The sequence below is a fragment of the Chiloscyllium punctatum genome, chromosome 36, assembly GCF_047496795.1.
Source record: "Chiloscyllium punctatum isolate Juve2018m chromosome 36, sChiPun1.3, whole genome shotgun sequence".
NCBI classification, from domain to species: domain Eukaryota; kingdom Metazoa; phylum Chordata; class Chondrichthyes; order Orectolobiformes; family Hemiscylliidae; genus Chiloscyllium; species Chiloscyllium punctatum.
Genome location: NC_092774.1, coordinates 13,502,478 through 13,525,160, shown reverse-complemented (window position 1 = coordinate 13,525,160; position 22,683 = coordinate 13,502,478). Strand labels below are relative to the sequence as shown.

Genomic DNA, 22,683 nt, shown 5'->3' with positions numbered 1-22,683 from the left:
AATAGTCTAAATTAGAGTGGTGCTGGAAAAGTACAGCAGGTCAGGCAGCATCCGGAGAGCAGGAAAATCGATGTTTAGGGCAAAAGGCTTTCATCAAAATCTATGGAATACTCTCTGGCCAAGGAAGCAATAGAGGCAGCTTCATTAAGTATATTCAAGACACAGTTGGATGGGTTTTTGCCTGGTATTGGAATTAAGGGGTTCCTTGTGACAGTGCATGGAGGAGGAGATGAGCCATGATCTTAATGATTGCGGAGCAGGCTCACTTGTAGCAACTGGAGTGAATCCAGAGAGGGAGCAGACTTTGCGACCTCAGGTATGTGTCTTGGTTACCTGGGTGAGGAGGGACTGAAGGACAGGCTGGGACTGTTTTCCGTAGCTTGCCGGAGTCTGAGGAGTGACCTGATATGCTTTTATATCGTCATGAGGGACATGGATAGGGTAAATAGACATGGTATTTTCCTTTGGATGGGGGAGCCCAGAAATAGCGGGTAATAAGTTTAGGATCGAGAGTGTGGTGTTGCAGCAAGTCAGGCAGCATCCCAGGAGCAGAAAAATCAATGTTTCGGGGAAAAGCCTTTCATCAGGAAAGTGTGTATGTGAGTTTGTGTATAAGACTGTGTGTCGGTGAGTGTGTATTTGCTTGATGAAGTGTGATTTGTGATGGAGAATGAGAGTGTTGAGAGGATGGTGTATGTGTATGTCTGAGAGAGAGTGTGTGTATGAGAGAGGTATGGATATAATTGAGGGTTTGCATTTTACTAAAATAAAGGAGGGCAAGACTTGTACAAGTAATGTTAGGGCCTGGGTCGTGTTGTAGAACAGAGACCAGGGGGTGTTCGGGTTCATTGTTGTTGAAAGTTACATCACTGGTAGATGGGGGTGAAGAAGGTGTTTCGCACACTTGCCTTCATTGTTCACATAGGTAAAACCTACCTCTTGCAAAAATGCCATCCCGTATTCCCAATTCCTCCGCCTCCGCCGTATCTGCTCCCAGGAGGACCAGTTCCACCACAGAACACACCAGATGGCCTCCTCCTTTCGAGACTGCAATTTCCCTTCCCACGTGGTTAAAGATGCCCTCCAACGCATTTCGTCCACATCCCTCTGCCCTCAGACCCCACCCGTCCAACCGTAACAAGGACAGAACGCCCCTGGTGCTCACCTTCCATCCTACCAACCTTTGCATAAACCAAATCATCTGCCGACATTTCCGCCACCTCCCAAAAGACCCCACCACCAGGGAGATACTTCCCTCCCCACCCCTTTCCACCTTCCGTTTCCTCTGTGACTACCTGGTCAGGTCCACGCACCCCTACAACTCACCCTCCCATCCTGGCACCTTCCCCTGCCACTGCTAGAACTGCAAAACCTGCGCCCACACCACCTCCCTCACCTCCATCCAAGGCCCCAAAGGAGCCCTCCACATCCATCAAAGTTTTACCTACACATCCACTAATATCATTTATTGTATCCGTTGCTCCCGCTGCGGTCTCCTCTACATTGTGGAGACTGGACGCCTCATAGCACAACGCTTTAGAGAACATCTCCGGGACACCCGCACCAATCAACCACACCGCCCCGTGGCCCAACATTTCAACTCCCCCTTCCACTCTGCTGAGGACATGAAGGTCCTGGGCCTCCTTCATCGCCGCTCCCTCACCACCAGACGCCTGGATGAAGAACGCCTCATCTTCCGCCTCGGAACAAATCAACCCCAGGGCATCAATGTGGACTTCAACAGTTTCCTCATTTCCCCCGCGCCGTGCGCGATATTGAAAGAATCGAACATCGAGTCGGAGGGGCGGAGCTAAAGGTCGCGACCTCAGACGCTGCTGCAGAATCATCCGTGGGTCGGGCCTGGACTCTCGAACAGCGAGTCCGGGCCTTGGACGATCTCATCAACCTCGAAAATCGAGGTCGTCAAGAAAATATTCGTTTGCTGGGCCTTCCCGAACGGGAAGAGGAAGGCCAGCTTACAACGTTTCTGGAGCAGTGGCTTCCGCAGTTATTGAATCTGGAGGCTGGATCAGGCCGGGTCAGGGTAGAATGGCCCCACCGGGTTGCAATACACAGGCCTGGCTTGGGCCAGCGCCCCCATCCGGTCCTGTTCGGGCTGCAGTGCTTTTAGGAGAAGCAGATGCTCCTGGAAGCTTCCAGAAATCTTGGGAAAGATCCCCAAGCCATGATTTACAAAGGATCCAAGATTATGCTGTTTCAGGACCTTTCTCCAGCTCTGGTCCAAAAGAGGAGGGGGTTTTAAGGGATTTAAACATTCAGTACTCCCTGCGCTACCCTGTGGCGCTACATTTTAGCCACGAAGGGTCAATGTATAACTTCGGATCGCTGCAGAAGGTAAAGGAATTTTTGGACTCTCTTAGATAAATTGTAAGAGTGAACTCGTGTGGTGAATGATGTTGTTCTGCCCTCCCCCTTCTCCTGTTCACCGTTTTTTCTTTTTTATTACTTTATTGCTTAATATTATCTCCGGGGAGTAGGGAGGGGGGACACTCTGCAATTTTTTTTTCCCCTCCCTTTTTTTGTAAATATATATAGGCCGAGTGGTCTAGTAGATTTAGGTGAGGAGGGGTCTCTGCTTTGTCTTATTTTTTCTCTTTCTTTTAAAGTGGGGCTGTTTTCCCCCTGTTTATTTTGTATTACCATAATTATTACCTGCTGAGAGTGTAATTTTATAGTTTTATGTTTATACATGGTATTAATATCACCAAATATATCTAGGGGAGGGGGAGGAGGGTAGGGTACTCACTGTTAATTTTAGCTTGGTCGTACACTTGAATTTTCTTCACTTTATTATGGGGTGCCTGGGTCGAGGGTGGGGCACTGGTCGGGAGAGGATATGATGGATTTTCGGAAAGGAAGGAGTTCCCCCGGAAATGTGGGGGAAATCTCCATTTAAATATGTTTTTGTTTTTTTATTTAGAAATAGTTTTTTATTATATTAGTGTGAGTATATTAAAGAATCTCTATTTTTGTGAATTTTCTATGGTCTATGCTCGTGGTGTTTTGGATGGTGTTTCTCCTCCCAGGGGGTCTCGGACTCGTCTGGATGATTATGGTTAGTCATTCAATTATATGGTCCACCTGGAATGTCAAGGGGAGTAATTCTCCAATCAAAAGGAAGAAAATATTACCAAACCTCAAAAAAGAAAGGGTTGATATCGGAGACCCATTTATTGGTTAAAGGACATTTGAAATTACAACAGGGTGGATTTGATCAGGCCTTCTTTTCATCCTTCAGCTCAAAATGTAGGGGAGTAGTCATTCTTATTTGGAAGAATCTCCCTTTCAAAATCCTAAGTCAGATAAAAGATGAATCTGGACGATATATACTAATTAAAGCCCTTATAAATGGAGAGGAATATGGGATTTTAAACCAGTATTGTCCCCCGGCGCATCCTTTTCAAATTTATAACAGAAGCCTTCTCCAAACTGATGGCTCTCGGTGCTCGTCATACAATTATGGGGGGAGACTCTAATTGCACTATGGAGCTGGAAATAGACAGGATACCCAAGAGTACTGCGGGTGGATGCCCCAGATCTAGACAATTGGCGGATTTGAATCAAGAATTAGGATTAATAGATGCGTGGAGGTGCCTCCACCTGCACGGCAGAGATTTCTCTTTTTACTCTAAACCACATAAATGTCACACTAGAATTGACATGTTTTTTGCCCCCTCAACTTTTTTAAATTCCATATCATCCTGTAAAATAGGTGATATAATAATTTCTGATCATGCTGTTGTGTACATGAAAATCAAGGCTAGGAACAATGAGGCATTCCCCTGACATTGGCGTATGGATTCCTTCTTAATGAAGGATAGTAAATTTGCAAAATATTTTTCTCAAGAATTTAAAGCTTTCTTGGAAATTAATTCAGGTCCGGCTAGTAACCCGTCAATGATGTGGGTGACTATTGATGCTGATGCGTGAGGTCTGATCATTTCATACTCGGTGACCCAGAAAACATTAAAGGGAGAGCAACAGCTTGAGGCTCGCTTAAAAGCAGCTGACAGACCTTCTATTACCAAATTACAAAGGATTACGGCCCTTAGGACAGCTCTGAATACCGCCTTCACCCAAACAGCAAAGAGGGAAATATTATTTACAAAACAAAGATTATATGAATTTGGCGATAAACCTGGTAGATGCGTAGCATTTCTCCCAAGGAGAAAAAGGGCCCCTCAAGCTATCACGGCTATCGGGGAAAGTGCTGGTACTCTGACTCACGATCCTAAAAGGATCAACACAATCTTCAGAAAGTTTAATCCTGATCGCAGGGTTGTGAAGATAGAGTCAGGAGGATGCAGTCCTTTTTTAAAAGCCTGGCCTTTCCAGACTTAATCCCGGAACAGGTATCAGTCCTGAATGCTCCCCCAACAACCCAGGAAATACTTGACGTAATCAGGCAACTTCAGAGCGGTAAGGCACCTGGCCAAGAGGGCTTTCAGGTTGAACTTTACAAAGAGTTCACTGGAGTATTAGCTGGCCCCACTTATGGACGTGTATAACTACACAAATAGTCAGGGCTGCCTCCCACCTTCACTGAAAGAGGTGAATATCTCCCCTATTCTCAAAAAAGGAAAGGATCCAGAAGATTATGCATCTTGCTAACTGTAGATTTTAAAGTTCTTTCTAAAACATTAGCATTGAGGCTCGAGAGGGTGCTGCCATATATCATAAAAGAGGAGCAGACTGGGTTTATTAAGGGCTGTAGACCATCTGATAATATTAGAAGGGTCTTGAATGTGAATCAAGTCTGTCATCAGGAAAAAATACCGGGAATAGTAGTCTCATTGGACACGGAGAAGGCATTCGACAGGGTTGAATGGTCATATCTGTTCTATACATTGGAAAGGTTTGGCGTTGGAAACGTATTTGCTAAATGGCTCTCAACACTGTATAATGATCCCAAAGCAGTTGTGATCACCAATGGATTAGGCTCAGATCGAGTGGGGAGAGGCTGCCATCAGGGATGTCCTCTCTCACTGTTGCTATTCACGCTAATAATTGAGCCACTGGTGGTAGCGATACGGGCTGACTCTAATATAACGGCCCCGAGGGTTGGTACAGGTAAACATAAAATTACCCGATATGCTGATGATGATCTCCTTTTTCTTAGTAATCCTCTGATGTCCTTGCCTCACTTAATCCAAGTTATTAATACATTTAGTGCATTTTCAGGCTACAAAATGAATTTTTCAAAATCGGAGGCCATGCCTCACTAGTATGTCCCACTTATTGGACGGATCCCACTTCCCCTTTCAGTGGTCTCTGGAGGGTTTCTTATACTTTGGCATTTTTATCACCCCAGTATTTGGCCAGCTAGACAAGGTCAATTTTGTGCATCTATTGGAAAGGGTAAGACAGGGCCTTCAACGTTGGGGAGACCTTCCAATTTCCTGGCTAGGTAGAATAGCCCTAATTAAAATGAGTGTCTTGCCCCGATCTCTTATACCCGATGAGAATGCTGCCGAGTACGGCACTGCGCAGATTGTATGGTTGGCTGGGTTCTTTCATCTGGAATCCTAGACGGCCCCTTATTAAGTTAAGAAAGCTACAGCTTCCACAGACAAGGGGGGAGGGCTGGATTTTCCAGACTTTAGGAAGTATCAGTTAAGTTCCTTGTTAAGCTACATAGCCGATTGGGTCACGTCTGACCCGCAATCAATCTGGATGGACATCGAGGCTTCTCAAGTACAGTGCCCTCTTATTCACCTCTTATTTTTATATCAGATGAAAATCATTACGGACCACTGTAGAAACCCTACAGTACTAAACACAATTAAAGCTTGGAATATAATGTGGCAAAACGAGGGTAATTCACATAAAACATCCCCCTATACTCCTATAGTGGGGGCATGGGGTTTTCAACTGGGGCTTACAGATGCTGCATTCAAATCCTGGAGATCCAGGGGTATCTCCTGTTTAGGGGATCTGTTCGAGAAGGGGGTCCTGATGTCTTTTGAACAGCTGCATCAGAAATTTGGATTACCTAATGGAGACCTCTTTCGATACTTCTACATTCGAGACTACATACTGGAGACTACTGCGTTATTAGATGTTCTCTATAAATCAGATAGAGAACGTAGTGTGTTGTGGCCAATGGGTGTACCCTCGGTCAGCACTCTTTATCATTTATTACGTGATGAAGTGTCGGAAGATATGGACCATCTGCTTAGAACGTGGGATCAGGATTTGAGGCTGGAAATTTCTACAGAACAGTGGAATGACATCTGGGAAAATGCCAAAAAAAATCTCCATTTGTAACAGAACCCAGACCATTCAGTTAAAGATGCTTCATATGGCCCATATGGCACTGGAAAGATTGGCAAAATTTAGGGCAGGAGCATCTCCAATGTGTCCCAAATGTAAAACAGAGGTGGGCATTCTTACACCGCTAATGGACATGCCATAAGATCCTCAAATACTGGACCAAAGTAGTAAAGGCCCTGACAGAAATCTTGGGAACGGAAATTACTGTAGATCCAGTATCTCCTCTTCTGGGCTTCTCGAGCTTACCTTCTCTGGATGTGCGCTGGAGGAAATTATTTTCCATTCTCTCCTTCTACGCAAGGAAAGGTATCTTAGTAAACTGGATGGCTGAGGGCCCTCTCGGACTTCCGAATTGGCACAGATTAATCATGGAATGTATTCCCCTTGACTTCCTTACAAATATGGTGCACCAAAAAACTGAATTATCCTGTAAAATATGGCAGCCCTTTTTTGAATTACATAGATACAGATATTTCGGCCATTCTTTCAAGGGCTTTCATCTAGTTGAGGTAACAGTTCTGGCTGGTCCGGGGTCCCTTGGGAGAGGAATCCCGCGTGAATACGGGTTTTATTACGAATTATGTTAACTCATTCCGAGCATGTACTTCACTACTTAATTACTATGTTCTCCTTTTTTCTTTTGAATAATGTAAGATATTTGATCATACACTCTGGTTAGTTATAGGTTAGATTAGTAGTTAGTTGAGTTTATCTTTATCTTCTCTGTATCTCTTCTCTTTGTTTGACAGGTTTTGGCTATTTATTTAAGATTTAATTGTATAGTAGTGTTTGTACGTGTCTTTTTTTATTTGCAAACTTGTAAAAACATGTTAAATTTTCAATAAAAATATCTGTAAAAAGAAAAAGTGCATCTGTACAGATGCATGAGTAGGTGGAGAGCAGAGGGATACAGATTCAGGAATTGCACGATAGGTTTAGACAGGGGATTTGGATCGGCTTAGACTTGAAGGGCCGAAGAGCCTGTTCCTTAGTTGTAAATTTTTTTTGTTCTATGTTGAGGTTGTACAGGATGTTGGTGAGGCCGTTTTGTTTAGAGTACTGAGTACAGTTCTGGTCACCCTGTAATAGGAAGAATATTATCAGAAGGGGTTCGGTAAAGATTTACTTGGACGTTGCCAGGAATGGAGGGTTTGAGTTATAGGGAGAGGCTGGGACTTTTTCACTGGAATGGAGGAGGTTGAGCGATGACCTTATTGAGATTTGAAAAATCACGAGGGGTGAGGGTAAGGAGAAAAGCAAGGAACATGCACGGTTATGCCGAGCCGGGGGTGGGAAGCTGAACCAAAATTGTGGCTCTACCCTTTTTTCTTCCTCCTTGACATTTGGCCAGTTGAATCGGTCAGTTACACCAGCATATCTACAGAGCCTACTGCGCGTGCTCCTCGGTGTCAGCAAGCACTGCACATGTTCATCGGTGTCTGCAAAAACCTGCACATGCTCCCATCTGTCTGTAAAAATGGTGCATGAACTTCATTTGCCGGCCCAATGAGGTGCAGTGGAACATCAGAAAGAGCCTGGTCCTCCTACCATTCAGAACAGCCCTATTGTCTGAATCGGAGACGTCGATTTTCCTGCTCCTCGGATGCTGCCTGACCTGTGCTTTTCTAGCACCACTCTAATCTTGACCCATGAGCTTCTGAAGCTGCTACTGCTCTTCTCTCTCTCTCTCTCTCTCACTCACTCAATGAAGATTGAGATTCATCCAAGACTGTAATTTCCTTCCTCTGTCCAACAGCACACTCTCTTCTCTCACTCCCTTTTCTATTTCTTTTATTTTCATGCTGGGATCCAATTGTTGACTTGCAGCAACTGAAAAGAAAGGGAGTGAATCCAGAAAGAGGACAGACTCTGGAAAAGCTGGTCCAGGTCTGTGCCTCAAATACCTGGCAAGTGCAGTACCACAGGGTGAAGTTATAGTCTTTGCTGTAAAAAAAAAGGCAGAAATGAGGTGTATTGTTTAAATGGTGATAAATTGGGAAGTGGAGAAAGTGAGGACTGCAAATGCTGGAGATCAGAGTAAATATGTGTGGTGCTGGAAAAGCACAGCAGGTCAGACAGCATCCAAGGGGTAGGAAAGTTGACGTTTCGGGTAAGAGCCCTTCCTCAGCAATGATGTATGGATGTACAAAGGAACCTCAGCGTCCTCCTACACCAGTCGCTGCCGGTTGTCAGACAGGTGCAGCAAGCAATCAGCAAGGCAAGTGGTATATTAGCAAGAGGAATTGAGTTCAGAAGAGGGGATGCCTTCCTGCAGTTAGGGGGTCATGGAATATTTTCAAGGCTGAGTTCATATAATTTTTGAACAGCGAAGTGGATGTTTATTGGGGAAGGCAAGAAAATAGTTTTAACGCCAGTACAGAACAGTGACGTACAGCATAGAAACACACCCTTCAGGTCAACTAATCCATGCTGACTATATTCACAAATTAAACTAATCCCACTTGCCTGTGTTTGGCCCATATCCCTCCGAACCTTTCCTGTTCATGTACGTATCCTAATGTATTTTAAACATTGTAACTGTACCTGCGTCCAACATTTCCTCTAGACATTCATTCCACACACCAACCACACTTTTTTTAAAAAAAGAAAGTGCTCCTTATGTCTTTAGACTCGTTCTACTCTCACTTTAAAAGTTTGCTCCCTAATCTTGAAATGACACCTGCCATTCACCTCACCTATACCCCTCATGATTTTTTAAACCTCTGTCAGGACACCTCTTAACCTCCGATGCTCCAGTGAAAAGAGTCTCAGCCTCTGCATCTCGATGTAGGGAGATCCATATCCATTTGTGATCTGTTCACTGCTGGGGCAGGCTTAAAAGACCAAATGGCTGACTCCTGCTCCCAATTCTCAGTGTCCTGGACAGCAAGAGACTATAAGACATAGGAGCAGAAAGTAGGCTAATCAGCCCATCAGGTCTGTACATACCATTCAATCGTGGCTGATCAGTTTCTGAGCACCATTCTGCTGCTTTCTCCCTGTCACCTTTGATCACCTCAATACTCAAGACCCTAGCTATCTCAGTCTGAATATCCTCAGTGACCTGGCCTCTGCAGTCTTCTATGCCAATGAATTCCATAGATTCGCCACTCTGACTGAAGACGTTTCTCCTTATCTCCATTCTAAAAGGTCATCCCTTTACTCTAAAGCTGTGCCCTCGGGTCTTAGTTTCTCCTATTAATGGAAACATCTTCCCAACATCCACTCTGTCCAGGCTGTTCAGTATTCTATATGTTTCAATTCGATCTCCCCTGAGTATGGCCCTGTTAATCAGCATGAACCAGACCCTTCAGAATGAGGTGCAGCAAGGATTTGGTTCAGCAAACTGAGAATGGAGAGTGTGTGGGATGGAGATCTTCAGCTTCGAAGGAATAAGAGAGGAAAGAGAGTTCACTTTAAATTAGAATTGATTGGATGGGCTGATAGGCTAACGAAGGGCAGATGGAGTTGAACTTGGAGAAATGTGATGTGTTGCATTTTGGTCAAGCAATGCAGGCAGGACTTACACAGGGGAGGTGTTGCAGAAGAAAGAGACCTTGGAATGCATGTTCATACTTCCTTGTAAGTGGAGTCGCAGTAGACAGGATAGTGAAGACGATGTTTGGTATGCTTTCCTCTATTGGTCAGAGTATTGAGTGAAGGAGTTGGGAGGTCACGTTGTGGCTGCACTGGACAGTGGTTAGGCCACTTTTGGAACATTGTGTGTAATTCTGGTCTCCATCCTATGGAAGGATGTTGTGAAACTTGAAAGGGTTTGGAAAAGGTTTATAAGGCTGATGTCCGAGTTGGAGGGTTTGAGCGAGAGGGAGAGACTGAATAGGCTGGGGCTGTTTTCCCTTAGTGTTGGAGGCTGAGGGGTGACATTTATAGAAGGTTATAAGGGGCATGGATAGGGTGAATAACTAAGGTCTTTTCCTCCGGGACGGGGAGCCCAAAATTAGAAGGCCGAGGTTTGAGCTGAGAGGACAAAGATTTAAAAGGGACCTGAGGGTCCACCTTCTCAGAGGGTTTTGCATGTATGGAACGAGCTGACAGGAAGTGGTGGAGGCTGGTACAATTACAACATTTAAGCAGCATCTGGATGAGTACATGAAGGGGAAGGGTTTTGAGGAATATGGGCCACATGCCGGCAAATGGAATAGATTGATTTCGGATATATGGTTGGCATAGACGAGTTGGGCTGAAGGATCTGTTTGTGTGGTGTATGACTCTAACTGTCTTCGGTGAAAGCAGAAGTGTGGTTGTGAAGACAGGGCTTTCAGAGCAGCTTTCAAAGATGTTTTGCCCTTACTGGGACCGGAAGAAGTTAGAATGAAATCTTTCATTTGTGAGACAGCAACCACTAAGTGAGTACATCCGGGAATTTGGGAGAAAGTGGGAATTCATTGCACTGAGAGGATGAAGCCCTACCCTATCCAGTCATTTCTGCTGGTAGCTGAGACTAGGCCTCAAGCTTTGGGGGGAGTAGGTTTAGGACCGAGATGAGGAGGAGGAAGTGAGGGCTGCTGGTTTTCCCAGAGAGTAGTGTATCTGCAGAATTCTCTGCCCGAGGAAGCAGGCTCCAAAATGCCCCGGTCCTAATTCTTCAGCTTGACATACCCGTGACTGTAAACTTTGAAGTACTTTGGTTAACTGATGCAAATATTTCCCACTTGTCCAACAATCCAATGTCAGCTGTTTCAGTCATTTGAGATGGTTTTGATTCATCTACTAAATACATCTACTCTTATTAGACAATATTCATAACAATGTATGGGAGGTGATATTATATATGCAAGTTGTAGACAAGTAAAAAAGACCGACCAGGCAAGGAAGTGGTTAACAAACACAGGGCATCCCTCTTAGAGTATGCACCTTGTTTGTTCACAAATTAAACACGCTTCAGATCTTTTCCTAGCTGCTTTCCAAAAATCTGGGTGCCACCAGGTTTGTGAGCGTGTACAATAATGTACATCATCAACTGAAATAGGCAGCAGCAAAGAGTGAACACAAACCAGTCCAGCAGGGGGCACCCATGTTTTGGTTTGAGTATTGAGGGAGTGCCCTTTTTGAGGCCCCTGTGATATCAGTATCATACCCAGGCTAATGTGCATTGAAACCAGATTATGAAGTGTTAACTTTCCTGCAAACTTCTGCCTGTGTGTGTGTGTCTCTCTGTAACATTTTCCAACTTGCTTCATATCTCAGTTTGTCAGCTTTTATTTATTTATTCCTTCCTTCTAGGGTTAATGAGGCACTCACATTCCAGAACAGCCCAAGTTAGGGAGTTGAGCCTCCTAAATCCTGGCTGTGACACTTTGCTGCTTTGCCAAGTGTGCAAACTCTAAATCCCTCTCAGCTGTTCCATTTGCAAATCGAACACTGTTTTTAACACAAGTTGTTTGTGTCTCTGCATGAGTCCACAACTCGGGGGAAGTACAACGGAGTCTTTAATAGTTGCCCAATGTGTCCTGTGCCAAATTCATTCAAATCTGGACATCCTGAAGTGAGCAATTATACTTCAGATTTCTACTCACCATTTAAAACTAATATTGGGCACTCGAACAGATCGGGGGCATCTTGAAGGATGGCACGGACCTCAGTGTGGGTCCAGGGCTTATCAAATAGGGGTTCACCTCTCATAACCCTGGGGCAAGCAAATTCATTATTACTAACTTTGTAAAGCACAAGTGCTCTCAGCAACATTACGTCCAGACGCTAGGACCCTGTTGAGTTCTCTCACTAGTATCTTGTGGCTGAGTAGGGAGAATTGTTAGAAATGTTGATACAGCATTTTTGTCCCTGGCCAGCTTTCCTCTTTATTTTGGACACAACAAAAGCAGCAACCACCCTCTATATTTCATCTCTCAAAGGATATCGGCCGGTGACCTGAGAGGACCAGGGTATCTCCTGCCTGACTCGCCAACTGTGGGGGATGGAAATAAAGTCCCATGTCAGAAAAGAATTTGTTTATCAGGAAGCAGTAAAGCTGCAAGGCCAACCGTCTCCGCTGAGCCTGGGAAACACAAGCTTTAGCAAGCAGGCACTAAGCTGAGATTCAAAATGGTTTCCAGGCTTTAATATGTGACAAAATGGCTGACCCAAATCTAATAATTCTCCCACATCATCGCAGGGAATTAAACAAGAAAAATGAAACACAATGAGAAATAAATAGGCGACCGTGCTTAATGTTTGTTCATTACGAAGTAAACAAGAAATAGCAGTCTCCCAGGACTCTTATGGTGCCCTACTTGAGAAATTCTGTCCAACAAGTTTAATTGGAAGCAGTAGCTTTCGGAGTGCAGCTCCTTCATCAGGGGGTTGTGGAATATAAGATTGTAAGATACAGAATTTATAGCAACAGTTTATAGTGTGATGTTACTGAAATTATATATTGAAAAAGACCCGGATTGTTTGTTAAGTCTCTCATCTGTTCGAATGACCACGATAGTTTCAATTATTTCAAATGTAAATCACAAAACCTTTTAATATAGTTAAATTCTCAAGTGAATGTTACCAATTGGTGTCACGTCAGTCCAGATAATGTATTGAAGGTGTGAGCTCCCCTGTGTGAGACTGTCTGTGCCACAATGGTTAAACTGATTTACAGAATCTTACATGGATTCATGCAATTTTTGAGCAAAGTAAGGCATAATTCTGCAAGTACGAATTCACCCAACAAACTTGTGTGTGTATGTGTGTGCACATGTTGGGGGGAGGGGGAGGGGATGTATATTTGCAGATAGAACATAGAACATAGAAGAATACAGCGCAGTACAGGCCCTTCGGCCCTCGATGTTGCGCTGATCAAAGCCCACCTAACCTACACTAACCCACTATCCTCCATATACCTATCCAATGCCCGCTTAAATACCCATAAAGAGGGAGAGTCCACCACTGCTACTGGCAGGGCATTCCATGAACTTACGACTCGCTGAGTGAAGAAACTACCCCTAACATCAGTCCTATATCTACCCCCCACCCCCTTAATTTAAAGCTATGCCCCCTTGTAATAGCTGACTCCATACGTGGAAAAAGGTTCTCACTGTCAACCCTATCTCACCCCCTAATCATCTTGTACACCTCTATCAAGTCACCCCTAAACCTTCTTTTCTCCAATGAAAACAACCCCAAGTGCCTCAGCCTTTCCTCATAGGATCTTCCTACCATACCAGGCAACATCCTGGTAAACTTCCTCTGCACCCGTTCCAGTGCCTCCACATCCTTCCTATAGTATGGCGACCAAAACTGCACACAATATTCCAGATGCGGCCGCACCAGAGTCTTATACAACTGCAGCATGACCTCAGGACTCCGGAACTCAATTCCTCTACCAATAAAAGCCAGTACGCCATATGCCTTCTTCACTGCACTATTTACCTGGGTGGCAACTTTCAGAGATCTGTGTACATGGACACCAAAATCCCTCTGCTCTTCCACACTACCAAGTATCCGACCATTAGCCCAGTACCCCATCTTTTTGTTACTCTTACCAAAGTGAATCACCTCACACTTAGCTACATTGAACTCCATTTGCCACCTTTCTGCCCAGCTCTGCAGCTTCTCTATATCCCGCTGTAACCTGCCACATCCTTCCTCACTGTCTACAACTCCTCCGACTTTCGTATCATCCGCAAACTTGCTCACCCAACCTTCTAACCCTTCCTCCAGGTCATTTATAAAAATGACAAACAGCAATGGTCCCAAAACAGATCCCGCGAGTGACGGCACTCCAAGATGAACCTTTGCCATCAACTACTACCCTCTGTCTTCTTCCAGCCAGCCAATTCCTAATCCAAACCTCCAACTCACCTTCAATGCCATATCTCTGTATTTTCTGCAGTAGCCTACCATGGGGGACCTTATCAAACGCCTTACTAAAATCCATATATACCACATCTACCGCTTTCCCCTCATTTACCTCCTTCGTCACCTTCTCAAAGAATTCAATAAGGTTTGTGAGGCACGACCTGCCCTTCACAAAACTATGCTGACTATCCTTGATCACATTATTCTTATCCAGATGTGCATAAATCCTATCCCTTACAATTCTCTCTAAGACTTTGCCCACAACAGAAGTGAGACTCACTGGCCTATAGTTACCAGGATTATCCCTACTCCCCTTCTTGAACAAGGGAACCACGTTTGCTAGCCTCCAGTCCTCCGGCACTACTCCTGTAGACAAAGAGGACACTAAAATCAAGGCCAATGGCTCTGCAATCTCCTCCCTTGCTTCCCAGAGAATCCTAGGATAAATGCCATCAGGCCCAGGGGACTTATCTATTTTCACCCTTGCCAGAATTTCCAACACCTCTTCTCTACAAATCTCAAAGCCATCCATTCTACTTATTCGTGCCTCAGTATTCGTATCGACAACAATATCCTGTTCCTGAGTGAATACTGACGAAAAGTATTCATTCAGTGCCTCCCCAATCTCTTCAGCCTCCACACGCAACTTCCCATTACTATCCTTGATTGGACCTATTCCTACCCTAGTCATTCTTTTATTCCTAACATACCTATAGAAAGCCTCAGGGTTTTCCCTAATCCTACCAACTAAGGACCTTTCATGTCCCCTCCTTGCTGCTCTTAGCTCTCTCTTCAGGTCCTTCCGGGCTACCTTATAACTCTCAATCGCCCCTATTGAACCTTCACGCCTCATCTTTACAAAGGCCGCCCTCTTCCATTTAACAAGGGATTCCAATTCCTTATTAAACCACGGCTCCCTCACACGACCCTTTCCTCCCTGCCTGATAGGTACGTACTTGTCAAGGACACTCAATAGTTGCTCCTTGAACAAGTTCCACGTATCAATTACGCTCTTGCCTTGGAATCTACTTTTCCAATCCACACATCCTAAGTCATGCCTCACCGCATCATAATTTCCCTGCCCCCAGCTATAACTCTTGCCCTGTAGTACACACTTATCCCTCTCCATCACTAGAGTAAAAATCACCGAATTGTGGTCACTGTCCCCAAAGTGCTCACCTACCTCTCGTTCTAATACCTGGCCTGGTTCGTTCCCCAGAACCAAATCCAGTATGGCCTCACCTCTTGTTGGCTTATCTCCATATTGTGTCAGGAAACTCTCCTGCACACACTGGACAAACACTGACCATCTAACGTACTTGAGCTATAGCTTTCCCAATCAATATCAGGAAAGTTAAAGTCCCCCATAACAACCACCCTATTACTGTCACTCTTCTCCTGAATCATCTTCGCAATCCTTTCCTCAACGATTCTAGGACTATTAGGAGGCCTGTAAAAGACTCCTAACAGGGTGACCTCACCTCTCCTATTCCTAACCTCAACCCAAACTACCTCAGATGGCAAATCTTCGTCCATCTTCCTTTCCACCGCTGTAATACTATCTTTGACAAGCAAAGCGACACCCCCCCCCCTCTTTTACCCCCACCTCTGACCCTACTAAAACATTTAAACCCTGGAACCTGCAACAGCCAATCCTGTCCCTGATCTAGCCATGTCTCCGTAATAGCCACAACATCGAAGTCCCAGGTACCAACCCACGCTGCAAGTTCACCTACCTTATTTCGTATACTTCTGGCATTAAAGTATACACACTTCAAACCACTCTTCTGTTTACAGGCACCCTCCTTTAAGATTGATGCCATATTCCTAACCTCCCTACACTCCAGGTCCTGCACCCTAAAGCTACAGTCTGGGTTCCCATGCCCCTGCAGAGTTAGTTTAAACCCCCCCCCAAAGGCACTAGCAAACCTCCCCCCAAGGATACTGGTGCCCCTCAGGTTCAGGTGCAGACCATCCTGTTTATGTGCAATTTTTAAAGCAAAACTCTGTCGGCAGTCAATACATGTAATAGTGTGTAAATTTGACTTTGGAAATAGAACCAGTCTAACTCAAGTTTGGGATACAGGCAGACTCTGACCTCACACCTTTAATGCATTGTCTAGTTTGAGATGTGAGCTTTTGCTATAAAACCTTGTTATCTCGAGAAGGTGACAACAAGAAGTTCAGGGATTCACATTGTAATGAGACCTGCAATCTATTTGAAAAGGTGGAAGACTTAACAATCCAGGTTTGTTGAATATACCATTTCAGTGGCAGGACGCTGGAATGTTTTGCTCTAAATTGTGTCTCAGGATCTTATCCTCCACAACCACCTGATGATGAGGCAGCACTCCAAAAGTTACTGCTTCCAAAGAAGCCTGTTGGACTACAGCCTGGAGTTGTGTGATTCTAGAATCTGGTCTCCAGCATCTGCAGTCCTTGTTTTTACCTCGTTGATTTTAACCCTACAGCGAATCCTCTTGCAAGGATGCCTGCCTTTCCTCCTCTCTCTCCAAGTTTTCCTCCTCTCTCTACAAGAATCTCAGGGAGTCCCTCTCCCACTGCAACTCCCAGGTCATTTCCGCTGCCCTGAAGCTCTTCAACCATGTCCTGAAACAGACTCGCTACCACAGCCACATTTGCTTCCTCAGTGCCAGCCTCCGTAACCAGCTCATCCTACACAGACTCTGGACCACCTTTAACCAAACAGAGTTCTGATCTGAACAGGCCACTCCACCCTCCTGTCTGACCTATCACCTTCATCCCCACCCCTATTCACCTATTGTACTCAATATTACTTTCTCCCCACCCCCCTCTCATTTATCTCACCACCTTGCAGGCGCACTGCCTCTATTGCTGATGAAGGGCTTTTGCCCAAAATGTCAATTTTCCTGCTCCTCGGATGCTGCCTGAACTGCTGTACTTTTCCAGTACCTAATCTAAAGTGGATTGGCCATGCTGAATTATCCATAATGTCTAAGGATGTGCAGGTTAGGGTGGATTGGCCGTGCTAAACTACCCATAGTGCCCAGGGATGTGCATGTTAGAGTGGATTGGCTGTGCTAAATTCCCCATCCTGCCCAGGGATGTGCAGGTTAGGGTGGATTGGCTGTGCTAAATTCCCTATCCTGGCCAGGAATGTGCAGGTTAGGGTGGATTGGTCATGCTAAATTACCCATAGTGTCTAAGGATGTGCAGGTTAGGGTGGATTGGCCACGCTAAATTCCCCATAGTGCCCAGGGATGTGCAGGTTAGGATGGATTGGCCATGCTAAATTAACCATAGTGCCCAGGGATATGCAGGTTGGGGTGGATTGGCCATGCTAAATTACCCATAGTGCCCAGGGATGTGCAGGTTAGTTTGAATGGGCCATGCTAAATTAGGCATAATGTGCAGGTAAGGTGCATGACTCAGGGTTAAATGTAGAGCAGTGGGGACAGGGGGAATGGGTGTGGGTGGGTGACCCTTGGGAGGGTCGGTGAGGCCGAGTGACCTGCTTCCACACTGTGGGGATTCTCTGAAGGGAGGGGGTTTGGAAAGTGAGTTGTCCCCCCCGCCTGCTGCTGGGGCCGCGCATGCGCGGTGCGGCGGCCCGCTGAAGGACTCGCCCCGCCTCCTGTCCCGGCACGTTTCCTCGCCCCGCCCCTAGTTCCATTGTGACGTCACAACGCGGAAGTGGCCCTGTCAGTTTCAAAGTGAATCTCCCTCCCTCTGGGCGACTCTTCATCCTGGGAGGGAGACAGAGATGGGAGGAGGGGAAATTGGTCACTTGCAGCAACTGGAGTGAATCCAGGGAGGGAGCAGACTCCACAAACTCAGGTATGTGTCTTAGTTACCCGGGTGAGGAGGGACTGAAAGATAGAGATTGGGAAGGGGGAGGGCTGGATATCTTTTCTGTTTTGATGTTTAAAATGCACCCGATTCCCACCAGTAACTGCAACAGGTACAAGTACAGCACATGCAATATTCCTCATTGCAGCTTCAAGCCGGTTTTGCATCCTCTGTTCTTCCTCCACCTTCGTTCCTGCACATTTAGCCTCTTTCCCTCATTCTCAACCCCCCGCCCTTGATGTTCCAAGCTCCATTCTTTCCCGATGGCGCCCATTACTCTTGTCTATTTCTTGCCTTATCCGGCCTTGTGTGTGAACAAAGTGTTAACGTATATCCTCTTTCACTGCCAGCTGCTTCCTTGTTTGCGAAAGCAACGTTTCCTCCCATTTTTCGCCGACACTGAGCTCTCTAACCTCCTTGATTGTGTGTTTTTTGGTTTTGCAGAAGCAGGAAATAGATGGTTATAACTGTTTGTACGAGCACATCTAGTTTAATCTAAACCCCCTCCCCTCACAGCACCTTTCTCTGTTTGTCTGTAACATTGTTTGCAGGCACATTTCATGTATGCACATTTTAGCTAATACAAAAGCAATTATATATTTCCTTCACATAGCTTTCATTCTTGTTAACTCCACTGTTGGCTGAAACAATTATACCCTGGTGTTAGTTCATTTACCATGCAGAAGCAATTATGGTTGCAGAAGTAACAGTGCTTTACCTATATCCCACAGGGGTGACCCTACAACCTTGTATAAATAATGTGGGTCATGGCGAGGGTAAATAGACAAGATCTTTGATCTGTGGTTGCTCATAGGTTTAGGGTGAGATTTAAAAGAAACCTAAGGAGCAACTCCTATGTACAGAGGGTGGTGTGTGTAAAGAATGAGCTGCCAGAGGATGTGGTGGCTACAATTATAACCTTTAAAAGATATCTGGATGGGTATATGTTGAGAAGAGTTTAGAGGGACATGGGCCAAGTGCTGGCAAATGGGACTAGATTGATTTAGGATACCCTATCCAGTCATTTCTGCTGGTAGCTGAGACTAGACCTCAAGCTTTGGGGGAGTAGGTTTAGGACCGAGATGAGGAGGAGGAAGTGAGGGCTGCTGGTTTTCCCAGAGAGTAGTGTATCTGCAGAATTCTCTGCCCGAGGAAGCAGGCTCCAAAATGCCCCGGTCCTAATTCTTCAGCTTGACATACCCGTGACTGTAAACTTTGAAGTGCTTTGGTTAACTGATGCAAATATTTCCCACTTGTCCAACAATACAGTGTCAGCTGTTTCAGTCATTTGAGATGGTTTTGATTCATCTGCTAAATACATCTACTATTATTAGACAATATTCATGACAATGTATGGGAGGTGATACTATATATGCAAGTTGTAGACAAGTAAAAAAGAATGACCAGGCAAGGAAGTGGTTAACAAACACAGGACATCCCTCATAGAGTATGCACCTTGTTTGTTCACAAATTAAACACACTTCAGATCTTTTCCTAGCTGCTTTCCCAAAATCTGGGTGCCACCAGGTTTGTGAGCGTGTCCAATAATGTACATCATCAACTGAAATAGGCAGCAGCAAAGAGTGAACACAAACCAGTCCAGCAGGGGGCACCCATGTTTTGGTTTGAGTATTGAGGGAGTGCCCTTTTTGAGGCCACTGTGATATCAGTACCATACCCAGGCTAATGTGCATTGAAACCAGATTATGAAGTGTTAACTTTCCTGCAAACTTCTGCCTGTGTGTGTGTGTGTCTCTCTGTAACATTTTCCAACTTTCCTCATACCTGTTTGTCAGCTCTTGTTTATTTCTTCCTTCCAAGGCAAATGAAGCACACACTTTCCAGAACAGTCCAAATTAGGGAGTTGAGCCTCCTAAATCCTGGCTATGACCCATAGCTGCTTAACCATGTGTGCAAACTCTCAATATCGGTCAGCCGTTCCATTTGCAAATCGAACACTGTTATCAAAGTAAGTTGTTCTTGTCTCTGCATGAGTCCACAACCCAGTGAAATACAACGGAGTCTTTAATAGTTGCCCAATGTGTCCTGTGCCAAATTCATTCACGTCTGGATGTCCTGAAGCGAGCAATTATACTTCAGATTTCTACTACCCAATTAAAACTAATGTTGGGCCCTCTAATGGATCGGGGGCATTTTATATAAATAATTATTCCCTCCGGTGTGGAAACGGGCCCTTCAGCCCAATAAGTCCACACTGACGCTCCGAAGAGCAACCCACCCAGACCCATTCCCCTACATTCACCCCTGACGAATGCACCTACACTACAGGGCAATTAAGCATGGCAAATTCACCTAACCTGCAATTCTTTGGACTGTGGGAGGAAACCCGCTCAGACACTGGGAGAACGTGCAAATGCCGCACAGTTGCCCGAAGCGGGAATTGAACCAAAATCACTCCAAAAGTTACTGCTTCCAAAAATAGATTGTCTTTTCCCTGGGGTCGGGGAGTCCAGAACTGGAGGGCATAGGTTTAGGGTGAGAGGGGAAAGATATAAAAGAGACCTAAGGGGAAACTTTTTCATGCAGAGGGTGGTACGTGTATGGAATGAGCTACCAGAGGAAGTGGTGGAGGCTGGTACAATTGCAACATTTAAAAGGCATTTGGATGAGTACATGAATAGGAAGGGTTTGGAGGGATATGGGCCAGGTGCTGGCAGATGGGTTTGGGTTGGGATATCTGGTCGGCATGGACAGGTTGGACCGAAGGGTCTGTTTCCATGCTTATGTCTCATGACACTCCAAAGGTTACTGCTTCCAGAGAAGCCTGTTGGACTAAAACCTGGAGTTGTAATTTTAACCTTTATCCAAGTTAAGGTGGATTGGCCATGCTAAATTCCCCATAGTGCCCAGGGATGTGCAGGTTAGGGTGGAATGGCCGTGCTAAATTCCCCATAGTGCCCAGGGATGTGCAGGTTAGGGTGGAATGGCCGTGCTAAATTCCCCATAGTGCCCAGGGATGTGCAGGTTAGGGTGGAATGGCCGTGCTAAATTCCCCATAGTGCCCAGGGATATGCAGGTTAGGGTGGAATGACCGTGCTAAATTCCCCATCGTGCCCAGGGATGTGCAGGTTAGGGTGGATTGGCCATGCTAAATTCCCCATAGTGCCCCAGGGATTAGATTAGATACCCTACAGTGTGGAAACAGGCCCTTCAGCCCAACCAGACTACACCAACCCTCCGAAGAGTAACCCACCCAGACCCATCTCCCTCTGACTAATGTACCTATGGGCAATTTAGCATGGCCAATTCATCTAATCTGCACATCTTTGGACTGTAGGAGGAAACCGGAGTACCCAGTGGAAACCCATGCAGACACTGGAAGAATGTCTGTATGGAGTTTGCACAGTCACCCAAGGCTGGAATTTGACATCCATCTTGGGTCAAATATTGTTTAACAAGGCTCCCGAGAAGTAATTTGGGATGGTTTATGTTAAAAGCACTACATAAATACAAGTTGGCCATGCTGTTGGCCCTCTTTAATGCACCAATGCTATTTACCTCAACTACAGAATGTTACATTCTAACCATAATCAGAGGAATAAGTTACTTCTATATTCCTCATGAGATTTATTAATGACATATTTACATCCTCCAGTTTTGGACTCCCTCATGAATAGAATCATCCCAATATCTAACCTATAAAATCACTTATTTGTTTTAAAGACCCAACCTATTCACCTACTTTTAAAAACCTGTGTCTGTGCAGGTTAGGGTGGAATGGCTGTGCTAAATTCCCCATAGTGCCCAGGGATGTGCAGGTTAGGGTGGATTGGCCATGCTAAATTCCCCATAGTGCCCAGGGATATGCAGGTTAGGGTGGATTGGCCGTGCTAAATTAGGCATAATGTACAGGTAAGATGCATGACTCAGGGTTAAATGTAGAGCAATGGGGATAGGGATGTGGGTGTGGGAGGGTCGGTGAGGCCGAGTGACCTGCTTCCACACTGTGGGGATTCTCTGAAGGGAGGGGGCTTTTGGAAAGTGTGTTCTCCTGCCCTACGCCCCAAGGAGCAGCGCATGCGCAGTGCAGCGTCCCGCAGTTGGTCTTGCCCCGCCCCCTCAACCTCCACTTTTCCTCGCCCCGCCTCCTGGACCGTAACGTTTCCTCGCCCCGCCCCTAGTTCCTTTGTGACGTCACAACGCGGAAGTGGCCCTGTCCGTTTCAAAGTGAATCTCCCTCCCTCTGGGCGACTCTTCATCCTGGGAGGGAGACAGAGATGGGAGGAGGGGAAATTGGTCACTTGTAGCAACTGGAGTGAATCCAGGGAGGGAGCAGACTCCGCAAACTCAGGTATGTGTCTTAGTTACCCGGGTGAGGAGGGACTGAAGGATAGAGATTGGGAAGGGGGAGGGCTGGATATCTTTTCTGTTTTGATGTTTAAAATGCACACGATTCCCACCAGTAACTGCAACAGGTACAAGTACAGCACATGCAATATTCCTCATTGCAGCTTCAAGCCGGTTTTGCATCCTCTGTTCTTCCTCCACCCTGGCTCCAGCACATTCAGCTTCCTTCCCTCATTCCCATCCCCCCGCCCTGATGTTCCAAGCTGACCCGCAAAAGATCGGTTTATCCCTCCATTCTTTTTGTGGGCTTTGAAAACTTTCCCAATGCTCCTCTTATAAAAGTTGTGAAGTTATGTTGTAGCTGCACCAGACATTGGTTAGGCCACTTTTGGAATGTTGTGTGCAGTTCTGGTATCTCTGCTAGAGGAAGGATGTTGTGAA

At 45.6% G+C, this 22,683-nt stretch overlaps 1 protein-coding gene across 4 annotated transcripts in view; it reads left to right on the top strand.

Moving 5' to 3' along the window:
- LOC140460737 (uncharacterized) overlaps nucleotides 1-22,683 on the top strand; it is a 55,732-nt gene that overhangs the window by 30,203 nt on the left and 2,846 nt on the right. Inside the window, exon 1 of one of the 4 annotated variants that reach the window (XM_072555370.1) lies at nucleotides 17,787-17,922. The exons of 1 other annotated variant lie outside the window; for it this stretch is intronic. The gene's annotated coding sequence lies outside the window, so the exon portion shown is untranslated. Of the gene's footprint in view, nucleotides 1-17,786; nucleotides 17,923-19,839; nucleotides 19,904-22,103; nucleotides 22,247-22,683 lie in introns of those variants that run through there. 2 more of the 4 variants (XM_072555371.1, XM_072555369.1) reach the window with 2 other exon arrangements.